Source organism: Perissodus microlepis, chromosome 19 (assembly GCF_051167445.1).
Source record: "Perissodus microlepis isolate ML-2025 ecotype Zambia chromosome 19, ASM5116744v1, whole genome shotgun sequence".
NCBI lineage: Eukaryota > Metazoa > Chordata > Actinopteri > Cichliformes > Cichlidae > Perissodus > Perissodus microlepis.
In genome coordinates this window covers 12185127-12195083 of record NC_140479.1, presented here as the reverse complement: position 1 = coordinate 12195083, position 9957 = coordinate 12185127, and positions in this window count along the sequence as shown.

Sequence of the window (9957 nt, the reverse complement as noted above, 5' to 3'; positions counted from 1 at the left end):
GAGACTCTTGGAAACTGTGCAAGGACACCCAAACAGGAACCAAACTTCCAACCACATAATACTGTAGATACCTTCTGTGGCATTATAGGCCTGAGTCTGTGACCCTGCAGTTCGAGTTCTACATTTTAGTTTTCTTTATTATGTTTTCTTCATAGTTTTTTGTTCTCACGACTTTGAGTTTTTAATCTTCTTTTTCTGTGATATTTTTCTCTGGTTTATGAAAGTTTTACCACCTTTTACCGCAAAGTTTTCTTTATAGTTACTCTCTTTTTTAAAAAATGTATTCTTGGACATTTGGTTAATTTTTTCCCTCTTTGTTTGATGTTTTATTCTCATGATTCTTTTGGTTAGTCCCTTGTCTTATATCCATGGCATTTAGTTTTGCGTACCCTATCGCATTGTCTCTGATTACTTTCAGCTGTGTCTTGTTACACTGGCATCTCATACCTTCCTAATTTCCTCATCTGTGTCATCCCTCAGTTTGCCTCAGGTCTTTGTTGCCATAGTGTGTTCAACTTGTACTGTTTGCCCACCTCAGTGAAATCCATGGTTGGATTTTTGGCTTGTTTTCATCTGCCCTTTGGACTTTTGACTTCACCTAAATAAAGATTAAATGTTTGTTCATAACTAAGTCTTTGGATATGCATTTTGGGATCCACTGCCACACTCTAAAGGGCAATTATTGACTCCTGTGTCTAGCAAAATGTTAGTTTCTTCCCCTGGGCTATAGAGCAAAAACGGAAAATGAGATAAATAATGGACAACAGACTTGTGCCACTCTATATCTTATACGATTAAGTATTTAAAAACACTAGACTGGAAAAGTGCTGGTTTTGAATGTGACAAGCAGATTATGTGTTTTAATTATAATAAACACAGTAGGTGCTGTAGTCACAAGCATTCATTAAAACTTAAAAAGCATCTTTTTGGTCTTCAGACTTCCTGATGCACGCATCATAATAAGACATCTAAAAGTTATTACCTCTGTAATGTGCAATTCTTTTAATATGGTTCCTTTTTTTAAATCTTGCTCCTTATCTCACTTCATCTCACACTTTGCAGATGTAATTGGCATCAGTTTGGTGCACAATGCAACGCTCTGCCCATCTTCTCATCACAGATGTGTCACAACAGTCTGCAGCAAAGAAGTTTGAGCAGACATTAAGTAGGCAGAGTATTTTAATAAAGCATCGAGCAAACGCTTATCTGTGAAGTTTGCATGTTTTCTGCAGCCAGCCGGGATTTATTGTCAAGATAGGTTTAATTCTAAGAGGATTAATTCTTCACAAAGCAAAATCACTTAATGCAACTAAACCAAAGAGCACATTACAAGCCACAATTTGTTGTTGTGAGTTTTTTCTGAATATGCGTCACTGAATGAGCTGAATACAACAAGGAGAGAAACGTGATAACAATAATATAGTATATCCAGTATGGCGTCTTATAAAAAAGCGGAACAATTGCAGTGAAACTGAGCACACCTCATATTGAAAGGAGCCAGCTGAGGTGATTTGGACATCTTAGCATTGGGCCTCCTTTTGGAGATATTCTAGGCTCATTCAATTTGGAAAACACATGGAGGCAAGTGGATTGATTCTTAATCACATCTGGGAAAAACTTTGAAACCCTCACAATATCCTGAAAATCTGGCTGGACCAAAAACTAATGACTCTTTTCTAACAATGATCCTAGTGAGCCCCAAATGGAAATCCTGGAAATATCTCACCTAAAGGGAAAATGTCATTTTCAGTATTCTTGTTTTCCAGGTCGAGCAATTTCTATGGGCACAAGTATTTGTCAGTACTTGTGGATATTTAACATCAAAAACAGAGTATAATAATAATAATAATAATAATAATGTATTTTATTTGAAATTACAATGTAATTACACATACACACTCATATTAAAGCTAAAATAAAGGGTATCAAGTCAGGTTGTTACAAGAAACAAAATAAAAAATTATACTGTAAGTACATTTAAGTAGTGCATAAGTAAGTATAAGTACTGCAAAATTTGCATAATGACATACTACCTAAAAATTTGGCAAGGTAAGTAAATACAACAAGCCCTGTTTTATCTGACTTGTCATCCCATTGTTCCAGTGTACCCATCTTTTAAGTATTTTAAGTAAATATAAATATTACATTGTAATTGACAATCACTTATCTGTTTCAGAATGGGCAGATGAATTGTGTTTGACCTGAGTAAGTGCACCTGAAATTACTTTTATGACTGTCTGGCATTTTTCCCCCCAGAAAGTCATAAGTTCAACATGAATTACGAATAAACCTCCATAACTACCCTGCTAATTCTAATATATCTGTGACAGCTGCAGTTCAGCATCATAGTGCTTTTATTGTTTTGATTTGGATGTTTTTTGGCTTACCAATCACGAAAATCAGAAATCCAATATTGCAAATTATTAGAATACTAATTCCAAAAGTAGATTCATGCATGTATGAATTAAGTTAGTGAATAGCAAGCTTAAAATCTAATCATCACTTTAAAACAGTGACAGACTCAATTGATATTCTCACTGCATTTACTTCTTCCTTCCTCAGAGCAGCAGAGAACAGGAGGAGAGAGCAGAGGACAGATCAAGTGACAGACAGATGAGGCACCAAAGAGCTACTTGAAGAAGGAAAGAGGATTAAAGAGACCCCCCCCCCCCCCCCCCCCACACACACACACACACAATACCCCCAAGCAAACAAAAAATAAACAAAAAAACAAATCAAAACAAAGTTTACCCAGTGTGTCACAGTTTAAATGCATCTCTTGTTATGTAAAAGAAACAGGCCTGTTCATAATTTTAAAGCATGTAGTGTATGACTGCAAACGTGAGACACTTATCTGATCTGCTTCATAGTTTGCAGATGCATCGCTTTGACCAGAGTAGCCCTGAACATCATCATCATCAAAAGTAAAGGCGTGATACAATTTTATTAGATTAGTGCATAGGTTGTCTAAAAATTTGACTTGCTGGTGCAAATATGTGTGTAACAGGAACATGGGAGAATTACTAATTTTGTCCTGAACTGGAGGTTAGGACATGTAGTTGCATCTCACTTCCATCGCTATACCTTCATCTCTACAACCGTGGTGTTATTGCTATTTTTGGACTGGTGTGTCAAAGAATTGCAGTGATTTGATGGTAAAATTTAAGGTGTCTGTTCAGCAGGGGGCCAATCAGCTCCCTTGTGGAAAGTAATTTCCTGCCATTGGTAATAATCATTCCTTTACACCTGCAGGTAATCAGAAGGTGGAGAAAGTTTACAAGAAAATAAAAAAGAAGAAATATATTCTGTATTTGTGTGTTTTTAAATTAATTTCTTTCCCAGCAGACTTACAACCAACATCAACCTCTCACACATTTAAAAGCTAGAACAGATACATTTAGCAAGCTTTAATGAGAAGCCAAATTAATCACTGTGTAGGCGTCAACGAGGGAGAGTCAAATCTGGTTTACAGACACATACAGATAACAGAGGAATAACAACAGAAACACTTGGCTTTTATTTTTTGATTCTCTCAACAGTGTATTGTTGCTATAAACAACAATCTAAGGAAGATACTGTAACTTTTTATGTCTGGAAGATGCATCACAGCAACACACCTAAATCTTTTACTTTTAGTTGTATTAACATTAAATTAATAATAAAAATCTCAGTTATGCACCCTTTCAGTTGAAAGGGTTTTCTTTGAGGTTCTTAGCAGGTAATAAAATTAGGTAAACGAAACCATAGATGAACTACAAAACATGCCATACGAGTCTGTTAAAATTCAAGGTGAGACCATGCAATGCTTAGAGAAACTGCAAAAATTGAAACACTACACTGCAGGGTTGGCAGGAGAAAAGCTTGTCTCTATAAAAAAGAACATGACAGTGTCAGGGACCTGGATCTGAGCGACCCACGGTCAATGAGCAGTTATGACTCTTTTTATATGATATGCATTTGTTTCTGCACTTTGCTGCTGTTCCTGTGTCTATGGTTGTGTTTATTGGCAGGTGTGTGTGTGTGCGTGGGTGTGGCTGGGGCAGGCATCTTCAGGCCTGGTGGGTGTGGCCCTGCCAGGTAGCTGGCCACACCTGAAGATTGTCACACACCTGGAGATCAAGCCTCGTCGGGGAGCTACTTAACAGTGTGGCTGAGCGCTCCTCGACGTGGGATTGTTGAGTTAAACTCCGCATTAGTGTTTCTAGTGTTGTTGAGTACAGTAAGTGTATGCTTGCTGGAGTTTAGTGTCCTGACGGCTGCGTCTGTTGTTTTTCCCCAGGATGAGAGTAGAACAAAGAAGGCCAGCAAGCACAGGGAGTGCGGAGACATGGGAGCAGAGAGCGCGGAGTACAGACACTTGGGAAAAGGCACGACACGGGGGCTGAGGGAGCGCACTGGAAATTTTTTGTGTGTTACATTTACTTCACTGTAAATAAACGCACCGTTTACTGCACAGAGTCCAGCATTTGGATCCTTTCTCCCACATCCCCACGGTCTGCCACAGAAGACCGTGACAGGCAGGATGGCTTTGGTTTGCAAGGTCACACCTGAACAAACCACAAAACTTAGAGGAGGCAAAGGCTGAGATATCTGAGCGTAATGCACAGTGCCATGTTCGAAGGAAAACACTGCAAATCAGCACAAACATACCAACTATCAAGCACAGTGGTGTAGGTATGATGATTTGGGCTTGTTGTGCAGGGCACCTGGGCCAAAGCTAATAGCTTGGTAAACTTGCTCCACAAGTTTTTTTTTAATTTTTTATTATCTATCGAATCATGGTGTGTCCTTAGGTTTTTCACATACTGCTCCTGGAATTTGGTTTATTTTTGTTAAATAAGTAATGGCATGGTGAAATATATCATCTGTTGTGGTTCATCTCAAGTTGTATTGCCTACCCTTTAGATAAAATAAAGACATAGCTCAAAGCTTCACAGCCGCAGCTATAGTTGCGCTGGATTCCACACTTTTAACATTTGTGTTGTAATACATGTTCATACATTCAGCATAAACTTAAAAATATTGTTTTGTACAGTGTAAAAGAACAAAACAAACTAGTATTCTTCCTCTACTGCTTCACTAAATTTCATGAAATTCAAACGAAACAGTACTGGACTCAATCAGCAATCTCAAAATCTTGCTTGGCATGCAGGTGGAATATGAAACAGCAGATATTTTAATGAATGCATGTTTTCAAACACGACATCTCTATCCCTCTTTATCAAACAAACAAATAGGACACAGACGCACACCAGGTGCATCTTCATGCCCATGGTCTGACAGTGTGTATGATTTGACACCTCTTTTGATTAAAGGAGGTTTCCTGCAGTGCAGATACTGCAACTGTTTGCTTCCCTGCTGGGGCAAACCCCAGTACACGGCATGCACTCTGTGAGTGTTTATATATGTGTGTATGAACAGGATGAAATAGTACTAAACTATTTTCTAGCTGAACGCTTCAATCAATTCAGCTTCAGCTGGAAATGCTGTTATTAGGGACTTTTTGATAGCAGTACAACAGCTGGATCTGTGTGCTGTGTCAGTGGTGTATAGAGCCTGCTGATGCATGTCGATCTATAGGTGAATCCCATGTATGAGTGTCAGAAGGGGGTGTAAATATAGATGAAACACTAAATGAAGAAGAGCACCGGGTTAGAAAGGTTACGATCATGAAAAGCTTCTCTTTTCCTGTGAATTTTTCCAGTACAGAAAAACATAATTCACCTATTTTACAACTGAACATTATGCCTGAAAAGTTTGTTGATCCTATGTCAGACTGGATGACAGTTCTTTCCTCGACCTCTATGACATTGCATGTGGGATATTAGTCTTTTATCAGCAATAATGTTGTTAAAAAATTCAAAGACAAAAAAATAATCTACTTGTTTAATGTCCATGAATGTGAATATTCAAGTCTTGACGTTACTACGAAATAATCTTTTAGTCATCTTCTACTAAAATTACACACAGTACCAAATACAATAACATTACTGTCTGGAGAAGAAATACAATCAGTGCCTTATATGATGTGTAGAAACCAGAATGTGCGATAGGCTGACATTTTTAGGTCATGAAAATAATTAATCTCAGTCACAGAAACGTCCAAATATGACAGGCAGAGAGACAGGCAGGCATTACCTCAAACCATGAGATCTTTGTGATTTAGTAAAAGAGTGTATTACCCCTCACCTACAGTAAAGGCAGCTTATTATGACATTCTGTCATTGCATTGGATTGTGCTTTTAATGTAATTTTCCATCAGAATTTCTAAATCAGTAGGAATGACTAGGAATACTTTTTTTTGTTGAGACAGGAGTTTGAATAAGTCATGGTCATTTATTAAACTCTAATTTTCCTCATCAGTGGGAATATATATCTGTGAATACATATTAAACAATGTTTAGTTCCAAACCAATCAAATCATGTCTTAAAAACAAAAACACACATTCTGCATCTTTAGTTGGTGGATGCTGTTTTTTAAAGAAGCATTAATTTCATAGTCATCGACAGGATAATTGTGCTTAAAAGCAACAGCTATCATGCAGAATAATAAGGCACTATTATCATAAATTCAGTCATCTGTGAGCATGCACAAGAACTAAACTTTAATCCAAGCCAATCTTCCGTTCACAGACGGTGCAGATGAATGCTTAAGATAGCAGAAATCCGACACTCACAGTTTCCACATCTCTCTTTTCTTTATTAACGACTCATTGACCTCACAATTCTCAATGATTTATTGCTGCACGCATAAATTTGTCATTCACTCCTACACTGCCTCTGTTTGTGTTTCTGTATGTGTACGCAGAAACTGTGTTTCTTTTATATTGGCCTTCTCCAGCTCATGCAATGATAAGAAAGAATGAGATCAATAAAGTAGAAATGTGCTTATAAAACAGTTAACGTTGCGTTCTACATAATGGCAACTGCAGCTCTCACTCCACAGAGCAGTGACTGCACGCTGCCTGCTACTCTGCATGTTTTTGGTGCTATGTTATGTTATATTTGCCATCTGAAGTTCGCAGATGATGCCGATGACATCTCCTGTCACACACAATGTTTTCATTCACAACTCATTAACTGCAGCTCTGAGCTCATGAATACAACTTGTTTACTAAAACAACCCCACCACAACCATTAATGCTGTTTGCGCTGTATTTAGTGATGCATCAGCAAGATTCCGAGTGTTATTGCTTTTAGTTACTGCTGTTACGCCTGTCAAATTTTCCATCACAGCATTGGACACAGCAGTTTACAATAACAGCACATGACTCATTCTAAAATGAAAGTTCCATAAAAAGGATCTGAAATGTATTTGTTCACATTATTAAATTCAGAAAGACTGAATTACACGACCCAGCAAAAACTCATCAACCTTCACAGCAGATATTCCAAAATGTAAGAACGAAAAGGAAAGCTATTCATGTGTTGCAGAATATCTAATCATCCCTTGCATTACAGTACAGGGATGTGGCTCAAGAGGATAGCATACTGCACAAACTAAAATACCCTTAGGAGCTAAGCAGTTTGAAATGTGGCCATCTGAACAAATGATGCATAGCACTTTCTTCCTTTCTTACCCCAAATGTCTACTGTTGCAATTCCATTTAATAAAGGGGAAAAAACCTTCAGAAAATACATTTTGGAAACCTGGATATTTATAATTAAACAAGGACCAAAGTAATTAGATTCATGTTTTATTTTCTGTATCACTGAACAGTATGTTTTACAAGAGAAAAAACAAACAAGTGCACATATACAAACATATAGAGAGCTGAGTAGATGCATTCAATCTATGCAGATACTTTGCCCTTTTTAATAATTTTTGCACTGTAACAGCTCCACTACCTCTGTGCTCATGGAGCCCTTTAACTGTTTGTTTGATGAAATGTCCCAGTGTGAGTATCTGAGACTAGATTTCCTGCAGACCAGCTCATTAATGCTTAACACAGGGCGACAGAAATTATTCCAATAAAGCCCCAACAAGATTCTAACAAGACCTGTTAAACACTTTGTACAATGGCTAAGGTGCTTACCTCCCATTCAAACTACATGTGATAACATGTGATATGGCAGAAATTTTACCCAGTACTAGAACCATTCTAGGATGACCAGTTTAAATCTGGGCTAATCATTAGTATCTTCCTAACTTGACATGTTAAGCTCTTATTTATTTAATCCTATTTAAATTTGGCTGCAATTATGAATGTAATGTTATCTAATGAGCTGATCTGTCCAAACTCTTTAGATACTGAGCTCTAAAGCAAGGCTATACATTGGTATAATAAAACATGATGGGCCTATGCCTTGTTGCCATATATCTCTACTTAAAAGATTAATGATCAGGCAACAGAACTTTGGGAATTGGGTTTACTGAAGGATCACTTTTTAAAGTCATGTAGCTTTAGCTGCTCTATGTTCAACCAAGATACAATAGCATTATGTAGGAGAGACTGTAAATCAAGCATCCTGTTACAATGCCGTTACCATGTATGACAATGACATTCACATGTCTTCTGAATGATGTATCCTACTACAGAGTGGTTTAAGTGTTACACCTGAAAGCAGCTTTGTCACACCTGATTTTTTTCAACAAAACTCACTGATCTTTCTTCGTACTCGCACGTATCAATCACAGCTAGAATTAACTCCAAAAGGCAACATGACAGCTTCATATTGAAAACTTTGACTTTGTTGTTGCTTTGAGCTGTCAAGTCCCTCTGACAGTTCCTCCCACGCAACACGATTCCACCCTCAGAAAACTGTCAGCTGTGCCTTGTGCTTAATGAGCTGCCTGTCAAACACAAAATGAACACAGCCTTGTTAAAAAATCAATTAAGTACTACAGGTGATCCCCTTTCTAGTTTAGCTTGATGAATGAGTCCTCAGGAACTCTATCTGTTATGAAGTCAGCCTGATTTAATAAAGGTCTAAATGTACTTTGACTCATGTTGCAACCCCCATCACTTTAATAGTTTTAGTTTATTTGCTCCAAAATACAGAGGGAAGCTCTGAAAATTTAAAAATATTTATACGGTGCTCTAAGTGGCCTTCAGCTACAGCAGTGAGGCCACTTAAGCTCAAAAAACAGAGGCAACATGTGCCATGAAGATTAAAATTATTATTATTATTATTCAGTGCACTTTACTGTGGACATAGGAATGTTACGTCATCATTTATATATAATCGATGAAACTATAAACAAAAACCATGGCTTATTACAAATTCCTTCCCTTTGCACTAAATTGCCAAACCTCAAATCCCTTTATAAGGTCATCAGTCTGAATGTTTACACCTGTTTTGACAACATGCTAGAATGCCTTGTCCTCTTAAGGATAGCTGAGACCTTTTCAAATTCACAGCTGATGCAGTGGTTAGCACTGTTGCTTCACAGCAAAAACATCCCGGGCTTAAATCCGCCGGCTGGTTTCTGTGGTTTCTGTCCGGGTACTCTGGCTTGCTCAGTGTTTGTAATTCAGTGACTTGTAACCCGCCTCTCCCACATCGGTGCATCGCAGAGTTCAAGTAGCAGCAGGCATACCTCAGCATCAGTTGTTGTGAGAAGACTGTGAATCAGGTCTTTACATTCAAATTTTCACCAGTATCTGTGAAATACACAAGTAGCAGATGATCATGATCTGTGAAATGAACCTGTGTGAGGGCTGAAGGCAACATGTAACCACACACCAGCTGACTTTACCTTACAGACAATCACCTAAATTAAGGTCATGAAAACAGAAATAGATAGTTGGGATGAGTTGCACCATAGTGAAAACAAAAAGCAGGGTTTGAGGAAACTCATGTTGAACTGTTATCAGTTTAACGTGTAGAAAAACACGTTACTTTATGCAGAAAGGACACATTCATTATAACAGAATAAGGAACAGATGTCTCTGTGTCTTTCTATTTTTAGATTTATTGTTTCAAATATTTATCCACAACTGTGTTGAGGCAATA